This window comes from Cataglyphis hispanica, chromosome 1, assembly GCF_021464435.1.
Source record: "Cataglyphis hispanica isolate Lineage 1 chromosome 1, ULB_Chis1_1.0, whole genome shotgun sequence".
NCBI lineage: Eukaryota > Metazoa > Arthropoda > Insecta > Hymenoptera > Formicidae > Cataglyphis > Cataglyphis hispanica.
The window spans coordinates 16150755-16168202 of NC_065954.1; positions in this window are offsets into that span (position 1 = coordinate 16150755).

Genomic DNA, 17448 nt, shown 5'->3' on the forward strand with positions numbered 1-17448 from the left:
CAACCTGACAATTAATCCGAATTAATGGCATACATACTCAATAATATGCAACTGTCTATAGCGTCACGCTCGGCGAGAAACTATACAATTATTTTCAATTCAGATTCGAAAACAAAAGCGTCTGCTACAAATAATTTCATATTATACGTCGGAAATATAATTTATTTTGAGTTTACTCTTATTTTCTCTTTACACGTATTTACCATTATTTTTCGTTTTATGAGAGGAAGAGAATAAATACAGATTCTGAGAAGAAGAAAAGAGTAAAAAAAAATTTAACATTACCGCTATCTCCTATCTATGACAATGCAAAAAAAAAAGAACCGTATAAATTGACATATTCTAAGAAATAGAGGCTTTATTGTCCTGCGTCAATAGAAATCTTGTTTACGTCTTTGGGGGGTATTTTGTGGCCTTCGTCACGGGGAGGCCAAAAGCTATATGTTTTTCTTCTTCGATGAAAAGAGACTACAGGCAAAATACTAGATGCTCATAAAATGTCTCGAGCAAGTTTTATGCAACGGCCCATCTTTCAGTCAAGAATGTGCATACTTTGATGAATTTCTATCGCCTGTATAATGACAATTTATAGAGAATTAGATCTCCGACTAATTCTCTATAAATTGTCAACTAACTCCTCCGAGATAAATTTTTTGCATCTTTATATGCATATAAAATATAAGTAATGTGTATGTATATATAATGTAGCATATATCTTCCCATTTATTTTTAGAAGAACTCATGTCAGATTTATGGAACTTCCTTACAAAAAAGATTTACAAGTTCACAAAATTCGTTAAACTAATTTTTCAAACAGAACTCTTTCTTACATTGTAAATATAAATTAATGGGCAAACAGTAAGCCTTTGAAATCTGAAAATCTAAATTCCATGGTTGCAAGAAATTCAAATAATTTTTCCAATAGAAACATGTCATGTTTTCTTAAAATACCAAAATGGAAATATTGTCTGTAAGCAACAATCTCCTGGCAACGTGGGAGATCTGTTTGAACAGAGATTGAGAACCAGTATATAGCAACCAAAGAGCACCAAGAAATTTGGCATTATATTTCGTGCAATAAGTATCGTATTTATCATGGTTAACACAACACGTTTCTTTACATTTTCCAAAAAATATTTGCTCTATTTATCACTCTTAACTTTAACAAAGAATTGTCGAATTCCAAAACGAACGCATGTAGTGCGAAAATAACACGTATTTTGTATTTGTGTACCTGTGTTGTGTAACCAAGATGAAAAAGATTTATTCTTTTCACTTATACTTCGTTATTTTTAGCGTAAGGCCGTTATGCTACATAAATTTTTACAATATTATTAAGTCATTTATTTATAAATTTATGAATCAAATAAAATCAAATAAAATTTGATTTTCTCATAAACTGTCTCTATTTGAATTGCGATATTCTTCGAAATATAAACGTGGAAAATATACGTTGAACGGCGAATTGTAAACCAAAGACAACGAAACATATTTCGCCGCATAAAGGTCAAGCAAGTAGGCGCACCCTCGTAATGGGCCTCAGAGATTCCTGACGGGCCCCGAGAGAGCAGACCCACTGTCACGTAGTCGGGATCGAAGACGTGGTTAGAACTCAGGAAGAGACCGCGCACAAGAATCGAAGCAATCAAAAGCTCATGGAAGTCGACATACAGACTGAATTCCAAAGTCGATAGAGTCTCTCTTCGTGTACGGATTCGCGAGAATGACTTTAGAAATCGATTTTTTTGCGTTTGGAGAACCGTGCAGAATTAGCTAATTACGCGTTCAACGCGTTACAGAATATAATCTCTCAAAATTCTTCAAATTTGACATGTGAATGTCTCTATTTATACAACTTATTTGGATATATTTATAATTCGCAAAAAATCTCTACAATCTTAAAGTAATAATATAATGTATATAACGATAACAACTTGTCAAAGTAAATTAAGCTCGCGAACATACGGATATAAAATTTTGTCATCGACCACGGCGTACACGAAAGATTCAACGGGCGGGTTGACCAGAGGTCAAGTTGGACCCCGACGAGAGAACGGGCCCTCGCCCGCACCGAGACCGCAGAGGAAGATGGGAGATGAGGGGAAAGAGAGAGAGAGAGAGAGAGAGAAAGAGAGAACGAGAGATCTCGGTGAGAAGAAGAAAAGGGACCCCGAGGCGAGACCTACTGCCGGGGGCTTCGGCCAGGCATACATAGGTGGTTTTAACTCGGCAGGGCCCGCGCGCGAAGAAAAGCAACAAGAGAAGGAGAGGCAAAGATCGAGAATGGAGGAGGAGAAGGCGTGTGAGAAGGAAAGAGAGGAACCGGAGTCCGTCTGTTTGACCGTCGCTCGGCTGGCTGCTCAACCGCTACTCCCCGTCTCGCTCTTTCCCTCCGTTTCTCCTAAACCCTCTTCTTCTCGCTCTTGACCCTCTTCCTCTCTTGCTCGTCTCGTCTCGTAACAAGAGACGGCGCGGACAATGGGTGTCGGGTACCCAGCGCGCCTTCCTTCGGCCAAGGCTGCCCCCTTCCCGCTCGCTCCCGCGCAGCCAGAAAATCCCGCCATCCACGCTCCTCGAAACTGCCGAATCCATGCTATGTGTCGGTCGTTCGCTTTCGTTAGGCTCGTGAGCGACGTAAAAGTGACATTCCGGAATACAAACGCGCGCGCGCGCGATTTTTCTTCTTTACGCTCGTAATGCCGATGTTACGATATTTATCACGTTCAGAGACATTCGGACACTGACTTTCTAGACCTGAGTGCCATCGGCCTTGGTAACAATACTCCATGGTCGAGGTATAGTCTTTTAACGCGTTAATAAAAGGGCATTGTTCGGTGACATATTGCACGCTCATTTTTTTTTTTCATCTCATCGTCATTTATCTAATAGAGTCGAGAAATTAATGGAAAAGATAGCTTTGATAGTTTAAATGAGTTCTTATCTCGATCGAGATAATAAGTGGCTGAGACGCGATCGTCGCGGGGAAACGTACTTGTGTCGCGGGCGAAGATACGAGGAAACGAGTCGGTTCTCTCGTCTCGTTCCGCAGCCGAGGGTCTTATGGCGGTAATGGGGCGAGATAAAGCTGAGATAAAACTGGGCACGCCTCGGGAAGAAAGCGAGAGCCTGCGATAACTGCGCACCGAAGAGCGAAAGAAAGAGAGAGAGAGAGAGAGAGAGAGAGAGAGAGAGAGAGGGAGAGAGGAAGACAGAGCTGGCCGTTATTGCTCAGCGATGAGTTTTTAATCGGCCGAGATCTCTTTGGACACTCGACCGATCAAAGAGAGGCACATCGACGCTAAAATTCCCTCCCTCCCTCCTCCGCCCCACACCACTAACGTTTGCGAATCCACGCCGCGAACTAAATTCGCTGAGACGTCGGGAGTCCTGTTCGAGCGATTAGTTTAATCGCTTCGTAATTTTTCAATAAGCGACGATCGAGGAATAAGGCGCGACTTGTTCGAAAAACATTAAACTCTCTCTCTCTCTGCCTCGAATATTGGATCATATCTCTTTTTTCAAAGATTTATCAATCTCTGATAAAAAAAAAAAATCTATAAACTGTTGCCGTGTACATCTTTTTGTATCTAATCCAGTAATCTCACCTTCCCCTGCAAAAAGATTTGTGATATATTTGTACCACGTTACTCTCTGACTGACGAGCGTAAATTTTCTGTCAGTCCTCTTACATGAGAGAATTAAAAAGATCGTAAGAGTTAAAAACGAGAGTTAAAAACATCTCGTCTATTTTATATTCGAAAAGACCTGTAATAGAAGGCCACGTGTGCGCCGATGATAATTAAGCTAACAGAGAGATTCTTTCTACCTGTGCGTAACGCAATCTATGGACCATTCGAGATCACGGACAGAAATACATTGCTTCGGAATCCTGGTATCGTGTTAAGACGGCGGTTCTAGACCCGACGCGCTTCGACGCCTTGTCGATCGCTTCTCCCCAACAATACGTTTCTTGGATGGCAGCGCATTCTTCGAGATACCGCGCGCCTCACGCAGGTAGCGAGCTGCTTTGCAGTTTTGACAGGTCTCGGAAGCGGGAAATCTTATGGCAAGGACTGACAAGGACTCGATCTTTTACGTGCCATTATACCTGCTTCCCAGGAAAAAAAGGCACGGAGAACGGAAAAACATTTATTATTCCCTCCTGCCTCTCACTTCCTTTCGAATGAATGTAAAGTAAATACGAATAAATATTAGCCAAAACAGCTTTGTATCTGCATTTCGTTGCGCAGGCAATATAAGAATTTAATCGTGCTGCTTCTGACAAGACGGGCCGGCAAACATTTCCGTTATGACAGGATGAGGGAAGACAACTCTCGTTTAACCGAGCCATCAGAAAACGAGTAGAACGGGCCCGGCAATAATTTCCAGAAAGAAATAAACGAAACCATTCTGGAATTCCTCGAGGCGTGCGCGCGCGTGTAGATGATATTTCAGTCCAACACGATCTGCCCGTCCCCCTTTTCTTCCCTTGTATCCGGGAAAGCGGTACATATTCCGAAACTTCTTCTCGCGGGTCCACACGAGAATATAAAAACTCGATACAGGACTTTCGATAATTTATATGATCTACAATTATGATAATACAAAGTATATGTAATTTTCTCGAAAATAAATAAGAATTACGCACCTGGTACATTTGATAAATTATTATCAAACGAAATTATTGATTTTTGCGTGTAAATCGGCAAAGGCATAATAGTATAATATTTTATAAAATAAAATATAAAATAAAACATAATTTATAAAATTAAATATAAAATATTTTATAATATAAAAAAAATAAAAGATATTTTTTTTTCCCTTCTAAGTGCATGTGAACATATTGTGCTTTTGCAAACAAGTGTTTGCGGGAAATATTAGAGTCTGGAAAAGAGTATATTCGAGTAGCAGCGAGAGTGATCAAGTGGCCTGATCCGATCAGTCCCGACTTAATCCGATCATTCGTCCGGATTTTTGACGGCTCGTTGATGTCTCCGACTCTCCGAAATGCGGATAAGAAACGCGTTGGGTTCCGTTTCGCGACGGCAAACGACGGCGATCCGGCAGACATGCGGTATTTGACGACGATAACACGGGTGGCCGACGATCTGTGGTAGCAATCTCCATTACATGTTAACGAGCACAAATACACCTGCCCTGCCGGAACGCGACGCGATCGGCGATCATAAATTTTATGATGTTTATCTGTGCCAGATAGCTTGCCAAAAGAATTAATTCGCGACGTAATTGGAGGGCTTTACATATACATAAAACTTCATAGCTCTCTAGATGATTGTCGAAATCAAAATCCGAGATTAAAATAAGTGTAACATTCAAGATGCTGTGCACAGAAGAAAATTGTCTCTATTTAACGGCGTATACACAATTAAAAAGTAAACTGATGAACTTTTTACCCCTCTGTATCGTGTCCGCAGGTTATGCAATTTCTTCAACGTTTGTTTTTCCCTTCTTAGGGGTCCCCGAGGCCCTTCGCTCGATTGGTAATTTATTCAAAACAAGGTATCCTCTCGCCCAAACGAGGGTACGGAGAGGATGTGGCAACGTCGCATACGGCTACTCATGGCCCCAACGATGTACCGAGGCCGGGGCTTACGGCCCTGCACGTTCTTGGCCTCGGGTTCTACCCGTCGAGGGCCGCGGGATGGGAGAAGGTGCCCCACCGGGTTCAGAGATGATCCGCGGTGGAGAGGACAAGGAGACACACGGACACCCACTCGTACCAGCATACACGGTGTCTCTGACTAACCGCAACTTTTCCAACAATTAATATTACGCGAGTAATTCAGATAAAAGTCGCGGATAAAATTTATTTTCATCATTCTCATCATTATTCATTATTCGAGAATAATTGCACATAAATTCAATATTTTTCATACAGAAAGAAAATGCTAGATATACATCTTGTATATGTTAAAAATTGTGGTGCAACCGATGATTCCTTGCTTATTGAAAAAAAAAAAAGTTATATTCTAAAGTTCCAAAATCACTTTTATTCTTTCGATAAAAAATAAAATTCTATAAGGAAAAAAATCTCTTCTTTTCGACTCATTATTGCCCGAGAAATCATCAATTTTCCAGTTATATCATATTTTTGAACGTGCTCTCTATTTTCTTATCTTTGTTTTCTCCTCTCCTATTTTTATGTCTGCGTTATCGTTCCGATTTATCTTTATTCTCTGGATCTTTTCTCTATGGTATGTCCGAGACACGCGGTGCATTCCCGTTGCAGTGCCAGTCCAACGAACGGTGAAAACGCGAAGTGAGCGCAGTGACACCGGAACGTTCGAGAAAAAAAGAAAGAGAGAGGGAGAGGGAAGACGCTCGTAAGACGCAAGGATAACAGGACGATAAAGTCCCAAATTAGGGGCCAACTCATGCTGGGACGAGTCTCGCGCGAGGGTGTCGCAGAAACAACCAAGAAATGTAATGGCGCGGAAAAAAGTATGTTAGAGTTGTCAAATTTATGGCGTTAAAACATAGAAATGCAGAATATCTAAAATATATTATTGTAGAGTATCGATATTAGCGAATGGACCGATGTGTTTATTATGAGAAATATTGTGAATGTCTAATATAACGAAGAGTAAAGATATAATTAAAGATATCGAAAGTACGAAATTGATAATCACGCATACACGAGTCATTCCAACACGTGACTTCCGCCAGAGCAAATTTCCATGCCTCGCACGTCTTCTCGCCATATGAAAACACGGCTAACTCAATTCAGAAAGCTTAATCGTTATGCCGCATGTGGCATTCCAATATTATTATTTAACTCTTAACTATATAATGCGCGTTTCGTGCGCAGAGAATGATGTAATATTAATTGCTTTCGAGATCCATGCATGCAAAAGTATCTCTCATGGAGAGAAAATTAGGAAGCAATATATATTGTGTATAAATTCATAATTAAGAGTTTATCAATGGTGTGCTATATTACGCGACAGTTTGATCAAATTAATTCAAAAAACGGTGAGAAACCATCAAAAGCTACTCACGTCTCTTTTTATTACAAGAACATAAAACTATGTAGAAAAAAAGCAGCATCGACCGGTAATTATATCGTAGGCACGGTGCACTATCTTGGTGAGAGATAAGATTAGCGTATCTATAAGCGGAGACTCGGGCGCGCGTCGAGCGCACGCAAAAGCCTCTTTAGAGCAACGACGGCGATAACTACGGCCGAGCCGTGACTAATAATCTCCGCGAGGTTTCTTCGTGCACGATAATTAATTTCCCAGATCGTTGATCAGCGATCGGGGCTTTCCTTTTTCGCGCGTAAGCTATTTTTATGCCAAGTCCCTCGCGCCGCGTGGGAGTAAAGGGCGCAACGATGTGCATCGCGGAAACTTTTTAATTCCATTAAATCGCCGTCGCGGAGGAATCTCGTGCGGCAGAAAAAATTTCTCGGAATCTCACTTCTTTCGCGCGTGATGCGACGAGCAAATGCAGGAGAAAAGGAAGAGAAAAAAAAAAAAATACGACTGCGACGACAAAAGAGAGACGTCATGTACGAGGCACCCTTGCGTTCGAGATTATCGAAAGTAATTCGTATACGCGTCCTGCGCTCGAGAGATTGAAAGGGACTAAGAGCAGAGCCAGAAAGAGCGTGTCCACGCTCGAATATCTCGCGGAATTTTCTTTGACAGGACTAGACATGAAAATCGCGACAAACTTTAAACGCCAAAGCGTAAAAGGGATGAAACAAGAGATATATAAAAATATATGAAAAATTAAAAAAAAAGAATATAAAATCGATGGAAGATTAGAAGAGTCTTTTAAATTATATAGTAATCCTGATAGGCACATTTTATACACGCTTCGTCCTTCCCAGTCTTTAAAGAGTTAAACGAGAAGAGCACGTTCGTCGTTGGCACATATCGCAATTTTTCACGGTCGTAACCGTGCGACGCGTGACGAGGAGCAATTAAAAAAGAGCGAATTGTCGCGAGCGTAATGGGCTACCTTCGAGATATCTCGATGGTTAATTTGCATGACTGAAGTTAAGCCTTTGAAAGGTTCGCGTATCTCCAATACAACATTGATCACCAGAGAGACGAAGGAGGTGGAGATGGAGCGGAGACACGGTCCTGTGGTGACCGTCTTTCTTGCCACGTGTGCGCTACTATAGTACTCGCACGTTACGTTCGTTCGAAGAAAGGAAAAAAGGAGGCACCGAGAAGGGAACGAAGAAGAGAAGAAGCGCGGTAAGAAAGAGATGGGAAGGGAGCGGAGGTTGTTATACGCCGTAGTGTATCAAAGTAGCAAGTGTCGGCTCCGTCGACTACGCCCATATAAATCCTCAGTTACCTAGTCGCTTTACGAGATACAATTATTTACGGAGACTGACCGACTACCTTATTTAGCCTTAGTTAGCTCACCCAGCGGATAGCGGAGAACCGATTGATCGGCCCCTCCTTGCCTTTCTCGACTTCTCTCTCTCTCTCTCTCTTTCTGTCATTTCCTCCACATGCCTGTCGTCGGAAGATTAGTGAAATTCCTTTCATGAGTTAACTAATAACGATCATATTATTTACTGTTGACTAAATCTGTTTTATACTAAAGAAACAATAAAGTAATGACATTTGAAATAAAACATCGAAATCGACATAAGTTTCTGAAAACTTAATATATTCTTATCTTTCACTAATTATATTATAAATGCACTTTATCACAGCTGATATCAACTTGGCCTGTTTAATTAGTTTACTTATCAAACGACTATAGTTTTGCAATCGTTTATACATTAAATATCGATTTTTGAGAGTTTTTGAGATTCGAGATTATTTTTTTCTGCGACTTTTCTGACGAATTGTATAATTTAAATGATAATGAAATAGAGAAAAGCATCTTTTTTAACAATATTCTACACATTTGCAAAAATCTATGCCTAAACAAGATGCAATAATATCATTGCGATACGTGACTCAACAACGGGTTTCGCAAAAAGCTTGACGCATCTTCCTTTTAAATCCATTACAGCTTGCCGGCGCAACGATCGCGTGGCCACGCGAGATGGTAATTACGTGATCGGAAGTGAAACTCTTCCAAGTAGAAACCGATCGGTCCGGATGCGTCAGAGCTCGTGCAATATTTACTAGTGCGGTCGATGCATTGTGGCCAATTCGAGATAATTATAATTATAAGCGCAAGAGACCGCAAGGAAAGAAGAATCCTGACGAATAAGGAATATTTTCTTCTTTCTCTCTTTCTCTATCTATCTCTCTCCTCCTCTCAATCTCTTCGAACTCTTGCCGCTTGTAAATCATTCTCACCGCTTAACCTGACATTAGCGTGACAGCCTGCTATCCCGATCCCGGTCGCCTCAACATATGGTTAGCAGATGCCACCGTGCGGTTGTTCTTTTTCCTTTTTTTAATCGAACGGTAGAAATTTTCACGTGCAAATATCCTATCCTTTCTCCGCGCCGATCTCTCGAAGATGCTGCGACGAATTCCAATATCCTCCCCCACCCCCCCCTCCCTCCTAAAATAACCGACAGTAGAGTTAAATAAACCGCGTAGAGTCGTAAATTTTTTATCGACCGATCTACTCGCCTTCTCTTCCCTCTTCCTCCCCCTCCCGAGATCTCTCGAAAAACGAATGGTCTATGTCTATATAGTACGAAAACGAGCGACGTGTTTGCGTGTATAGTAGATCGTCCACTTTCTGCAACCTAAACAATCTCCGTTGAACGGTGGCGAGTAAGGGCAGAGTTTCGAAAAGCCGGACAAGCTGCTCTAAACAAAGAGCTTTACGGCCATATTTATAGTTGTCGTAAAACACTACGCAGATTGCTAACCTTCAGCTTACAGACGGTCGGTCCGTGCCTCCTCGTTTGCCATCTTTCCATCTCTCTCTCTCTCTCTCTCTCGCTCTTGCTCTCTTCCGTCCATCCCTACTTTTGGTCAACATATCTCTTCGTCTCACTTCCTTGCTCGCTTTTCTCGCGTTCATTGTCTCTCTTGCTCTTCTTCAACTCTTCTCATCTTACGTATGCATGTACGTGACAATCCTTTTTCTCTCTCCTTCTCTAATCTTTCGCGCGCTTGCTTTTTCATCATCTCGTTCTCCTTTTTCCTATGAAACAACTGTTTTTTTTTTTCTAATTCAATTGCTGCCTCTTTTCATGCATCTCTGTTAGCAATTTATATTCCGATTATCATTTTCTTGTGTAAGATGTCAGTTATGTTTCGATATTATTATCTAATTTCTCATCTATTTTTTTTTTGCTTCTATATAAAAATGTATCACTCTCTGAAATAATTTCCCTGCCAGGGAACAAAATTTGGACATATCATTCTAATCGCGACTGCCTCGTGGCTTCCATTCCATTCAGAAATAACATAATTAGCGGCCGTAGACTAATCAAACAGGCGCATTCCTTCGTCCCCCTCCGTTCTTGTTTAACCGGCCTTTCTTCCTCCTTTCGAGCGAGACACGAGGAACTCGAGTTTGACGACGACGACGACGACGACGACGACGACGACGACGACGACGACGACGACGACGACGACGAGCACGTCTCTTGGCGTTAATTGACTCGAGAGTCGTACGGTCCAACGACTTTGTTTGACGAAAATCGGTTCGACCAGGCTCTCGGAAACGCGCGGACAAACCTGAATCGTAACCGCACGAGTCTCGAAAGGAAAACCGGTATTTTGGTGGCGAGCTTATTAACATGCGTCCGCTTTTTCATTCTTTTGCCAGCCGGGTTTTTCGGGACGGTCCATGCGATATTCGTTAGAGTGTGTCGCGTCGAAAATGCATTTTAAGCGGTGGGAGCGCGAAATTCGGCAGCGAGAATATCGCACGCTTATGTTGAACCTCATTAACGTACAGACGAGTTTCGTTTGGGCTCTTACATTTCAAAAGAAACTTTTGCCCCTACAATGCAATTTATTCGTAAAAGTGCTGTTGTACAATATTTTCGACATATAAATACAGATAGAAAAAGACATATTTAGATAATTTCGCGATTTTGCAACGTATATATTTGTAACACAACGTATAATTGTGTGTAACACTCTTTTTTAAAATAAATTTTGCAAACGCGTTAATAGAGCGCGTATATACCGTTAATTATATCCGCAAGATCAAACTTTGCAATGCGTTAAACGAATCCGCAAGATTATTAATCTCGCCCGGAGCGAGCGCGATAAATGAGTCGTTTACATTTATGTGCATTAATCTCATCAAAGTACTCTGTAGGCGGCGAACGTTTCAGCGCGTTATATACGATAGCATGCGTCACCGGGATCACGCTATTTTATTAAACGGCGGTTTACTCCTCTCGCGCGCGCGCGAACAAGGTATTCGCGTGTCGTGTTCACGCAACGCAAACATTACATTTTAAACGTATATCGAAGATAACACGTTCGGTAGTCTCATCGACACACATATTCTTCACTTATATCATATTGCATACAACGTTTAAAAACTTGCAATCTTTATCTCTTCGCAAGATTCAGTTTTATATCATTCTTTATATCTTTCAGAGATTTTCATTGAACGAAAAAATGCGATATATTTGAAAGAAAAAGAAATATTGTAAAATAGAAATAGGCGTCTCACAATCGAGACCGATAGATTCCTATAAAGGGAATTGCATTTTTTATGGATCTAACCTCGAACAGGAAGAACGGACTAGATATAAGTCTAAGCTATGGTTTGCTCGGCAGCTTATCCGAGCTTATCTTATTATCTATGTTGAGCGCGATTATCATAAGGTGCGTTCGCGTAGAGGTGTTTGTAAAAGCTCGTATTCTCGTGTATATTTTATTTAAATTTTCATTACATCGCATCCGATTTAAAAGATAAAACGTTATTGGATAAATAACACGTCTAAGAATTTTTCAATTTTCCATTTTTAGAAAAATATTTGTGCAACGTACATTAATTTTTGAGAGCTCGTGAAATACATTATATCATCTATCAATGTCAATGCTCGACAATCTTCCGTTTTTATTCATGAGTGAACCGTTTATTAATTTCCGTCAAACACAATGCGCGAGAGGAATCTCGTAAGTTTATCCGAGTAGAGAAACTTTGCGCGTGACATCGCGTGACAGCGCGAATTAAAACTATGTATCATATGCGCGGCGGTACAAGTATCGCGAGTTGAGAATTTCCGGTATTTCCTCCATACAGCCATCTGTCAAAAGTTTGCGTCATTAAGCAATGCCTATCAGTTTCACGACTTTGAATCGAAAACTCGGGAATCGACGATTCGCTATGCGATAAGATACAAAATGATGAAATGTGCGATGAAATGCCGCGCGGCGCAACATCTGATAAGCTGTCGATCGGTATCGCATCAATTTTGCGATAGATTTAACTTCAATTTTCCGCGTAGATTCTTGACAAGATTCGACAACGGCATAAATAAAGTTAATTTTATCATACAATATTCTTCAGAAGAGCTATAAAAAATTAAGAGAAGAAAAAGAAAAAAAAATATCGTTAAAACATTTGAAATATTGCCAATTTTATGAGCATATTTTTAAAATCGTGTCGAAATCGTGTCGCTCCTTTTCGAGTAACAAATTTCGAGCCCACGTCTATGGAATCAGGAATAGTTGTTTCGTAGGACAAACATATTTTCTGGGAGTCTCGATCTTCTCGTCTCGGCGCTCGCGCGTATCTGTTTCTGGGAAAGACTTGTGCTTTGCAAAGGAAATTTGTTTAACCATTTATAAAAGAAGACGCGAGCACCACCGCAGGGTGTAGTTGCCGAACCCATGGGGATAGACACCATGGGCGGCGGAACCTTCCCTCTTTCTCTCGTCTCTCCCTCTCGAACATCCTCTACGAATGCAAGAAGTCCGGCAGGTAGGCTCGTTAGCGAGCAGGTAGGTAGGTAGGTTGGTAGGTAGGTAGATAGAGGCGAGTCAGGGTAGGTAGGTAGGTAGGTGTATAATGCTGACTGTAGCCAGCGTGTATCTGTGCTTATATACCGGGTGTATCAATTTGCATTGCTTCGTCACACGGATTTTACGGCAGATTTTGGCAAAGTTATTCATACCGTTTATTTGCAGGAAAGATTTTACAGCGTATTAATGCGGGCTTTCCCGACCGCATTGTGGAAAAATGATGTAGTCATAAATAGTATTTACATGCTTTAAAACGTCAATATATCTTTATAACTTTTGCAAGGACACGTGCAACGTAGAAAGAAAAACATTGCTCCATTGGTAGCAGGATAATGAAAGATTATTACAGAAATGACCGTTTAAAACGAATATTTCATTATATACTTATATACCTCGCTAATTTCTGTAAATATATGATTGGATATTAAGAGAAATGCATTTGAAAAGAATATATATAATAAAAAAATCTATTTTTTAAGTGGACTAAATATTTTGAGGTGTATAAAACAATTTGAAGAAAGAATGTTTAGGAATAGATTATAATGTTTGGAAATAATGTTTAGGAATAGATTATTTTCGTTAAAAAAAAAATTAAGTTATCAAAAATTATCGAGCAAATTAAAAAAAGAAATTATTTTATTATATTTTATAATGAAAAATGAAAAAAATAAACAAAAAAAGCTAGCTTCTTCCTATGATTTTACACCGCATAATTCTACTTTCACGCGCCTAAAGAAAATCAAGAAATAAGTTTAGGAGTGAAATATACAAAAGTAATCGCGTCTTCTCAGAATTTCCTTTCCTGCCTAAACGATCCTGTTATCGCGATCGCCTCAAGTTCCACGAGTTTCTCTCGCGAAAGAAATGTCGCGAGCGTCTCGACATACCCGGTATATGCCGCGGAGCGTAAGAAATGGGTGGGTTAGCTCTGAGAAAAGACGGAGTAAAAGAGAGAGGAGAAAAGGAAGGATACCGAGGGGAATGAGAGCGAGAGGAACCGCGGCGGCCGTGGACATGCCATGGAGAACGAGAGAACCAAGAGAGACGGAAATCGAACGAGCGATACAAGGCAGGCGTGAAGAGGAAAGAACAAGCGAGAAAGAGAGAGAAGAGAGAGAACTCGCTTGGGTGCCATGTGCATTGGTGAGCGGATACACATCGTACGGTTCGAAGGGAAGGTATTCGGGCAAGTTCAGGGTGATGCAGCAGCGGGGTCTCTCCTCCCTTCTCTCTCTCTCTCTTATTCTCTCATATCGTCTCGTTTTCTCTCGCCTCGTTTCTACGCCTCTCCTTCGCGAGGAGAAGGTCTCTCCCTCTCTCCTCTCTCTCTCTATCTCGACTTTGCCCGTCAGGGCTGCTCGTTTCGTTTCGTTTTTCGTCTCTAAGGATAAGCCTATGGTGCGCTCGAGGCGATCTAGGCGCCCGACCGCCTACACGCGAACTCGTCAATTACTTTGCACAACGAGACACATCGTTTCTGACTCTCTCCTACATTTTACTACTGTCCCTCTCTCTCTCTCTCTCTCTCTCTCTCTCTTCTTCTCTATCTCTTGATCCTCGAAGCGCGCCGCTATGCAATCCGGACGCGCGGAGGCGGTTTCCGAGCAGCGACAAACTATGTATCGAAAGGTGTGCTTTTGCGAGTACCCATGTATGTGCATACCGCCGGAAGAAATCGCGAATGCGCAGGTAGATATCACAACCATTCTTCACAACAAGAAGAGTGCACGGACAATGTCAAATTTATATCATACTCTGTGCAATATACAAGTTTGATTAGCCAAAACTTAATCTTAATTTGCCAAAGAAGATATATATAATTACTTTATAAATTTAATTTAATTCAAATTATGTAATCTAAATATGACGTATCTTTTCTGTTATCGCGTTTTTCTACATGTCCAAGTTTTTAAACTTGTGCCATTTTTGTTATCTCTTTTTATCTTTCTATATCATTTTTAGTGAGTTTCAGTGAGTATATCGGGAACCAATTTCTCACACTTCAACTTTTGTTCAAAAAATTTGTCATTATTTTAAAATTCTAAAACAATATTACCAAAATTATAAGACAATCTGATAGCGAATTTTTATTTTGAACTTTCAGTTAAAAACTACGATACAGAAACGTCATACAGATATGTCAATTTTAATATCTTTTTCTCCATTGTAAACATTGTAAAAATCCGAAACTATCGTATAATAATTTTGATAATAAAAAAAAAATTTTGATAAAAAAAATTTACGACCAAAAAAATGGTAGCTTCTGCTAACACTTTCGCGATATCGGCGCTTCAACTTCGTACAAACGCGAAAAGTAGAAGAAAGTTCGTGCAGGATATTCGGCGAGATTGTTCGAGCTCGAACTATCATCGTACATTCAAATATATGTCGCAACGTTTATGATGTCGCTCTCGAGAGGTCGAGCTTACAGTAAAAGCACTGGCGGATAGTCATTCGATCGCTACTATAACTTTGCGTAAACGAGATTCTGTACCGAACACATCTCGCGCTCTGCTGACTTTAATTTCCCGATTTGACAGTCGCCTAAGACGACTTTTCGCTCGTGCGACACTTTGTTGTACCTGGATAGTGAAATCACGGTAATTATCTAGTGCTTCGAGCGAAAAGCGCTTGCGATAATTAACCATATGCATCGCAAAATCTGACAGTTCTCTTCGATTTTGCCCGAGCAACGTTTCGTAAGGAAATGTAACGAGAATATCGCAAACGCAATAAGCCGATATAAATATTAACGAAGTGCACGATGTTATTGAAAATGAGTATAGCATATAAAGAGGAGGTAGCGATGTGGAAAGAAATATGCGAGGTATTGCGTTTTACAATATTATGTTAATATCATCCCTCGTAACCGACGCAGGCAATGCCATCGGATTATCACAGAAATATACCGCGTCGTATGCAACAGGAATTTCGACATAAAAATATGGATCCTTTTATACGCAAATGTTGCCGTCTTTATTTTGTATATACTGTGCTTTTATCATAACCTTTAATCATAAATTATACGCTTAGTAGAAAAACAAGAGATTTCGATATATAAAGCATGATATACCGTATTGTATATCAACTCATTTCACTAAAAATGATGTATATATATATATGTTTCTCTTACTCATCATATATCTGAATAACTAGTTTTCATGTGTACAAACGACGAAAAAAACACGAGAAGCTCCACTGCAGTCAGCCGATGTCAAGATTAATTCCGTTCCAGCCAGGCGCGCGCGCGCAGCCTTCCTCGAAGAGCCATAATTAACCACTTAAGCGATTACAACGGATCCCGACATAACGTTTTGCACGTTTTCTGACAGAGAGTGCAACGATTCCTTCTCTCTCCCATTCTACTCGCATGTATCCTCGCGTATCAATACATAAAGCGAAAGTGATTCGTGAATGAGAAATGATAGAATCCAGTTAATGGAAACTAGAGCCATTTAATAATCTAAAAAATATTATCGCCGTTTATTAATATATTTTAAAAAATATGATATAATGGGCAACGCGATTATGTGAGAGATTACATATTTCGTTGGATTGCGTAAGCCGCAAAACGTCCGGAGATATTTTTAAGAGAGTCGGAAAGTTTCCGGCATATATTCGATAATCTCGCACATATACATATACACGCACGTATATACACATACGTGCCGTAATCGCGCCTGCACATCTCAAACAAGAGACAACGTGTCGGAAGACGTGCGGCCACGTTAACTCATTAAAATGTTTTGGCAACAGCATGACAGCGTGCGCGGTAGCGCGACATCGATTTGTCAGTGACAAACTCTGGCAGGGAGGAGGAAGAGCCGGCCAGCGGGAACGTCATGCACGCATCTCATTGTATACGTTACTGACACGTCGGAATGATTTGTTCGGAACGAATCTGTCATCGTAAACTTCGCTCGATATGAAAAAAAACTAAACTCAACCTCGACATTTTGTAGACACAAAAATACGTTGAAAACTTCGGTACTTAAGGCGAGAATAAATGTTGACAAAATAAGAAAATTCTGACCTCGAAATAATGTTTCCTTGAAATAATGAGATACATCCATATATCTCTTTAAAATAAAAAATTATATATCATAAATAACATCGATATCGTAAATCTTTTGTTGCAAATCTTACAACAGCATCACAACAGTTTCGATGTGATTGGTCATAAAAAGATAACAGGATCTTTCAAAATTTCGAAGGAAATTCGCGCTAACTCCAGGAATCCATAGACGATATTGGAGGCGAAAGACCGTCACACGTTCTTCACGACGTATCGTTTCCCGGAAAAAAAGCACGGAACTTAGAGACACGCGCCGTATTTACGTTAATTCGGTTTTTCTGCGAAACACTCGATGATGTTATCGCGTCTCGCGAGCACTGTTCATTTCTATAATAGGCTATAGAAGATGAACATTATCTCTCGATATATTCTATCGAGGTAAAATATTGTTTTTGATTAGAGCGCAGTCTTAATATGCATATTTAAAGGCACAAGGTAATAAATATTCGGATGAAAGATGGAATAAAAAAAATGGCATAT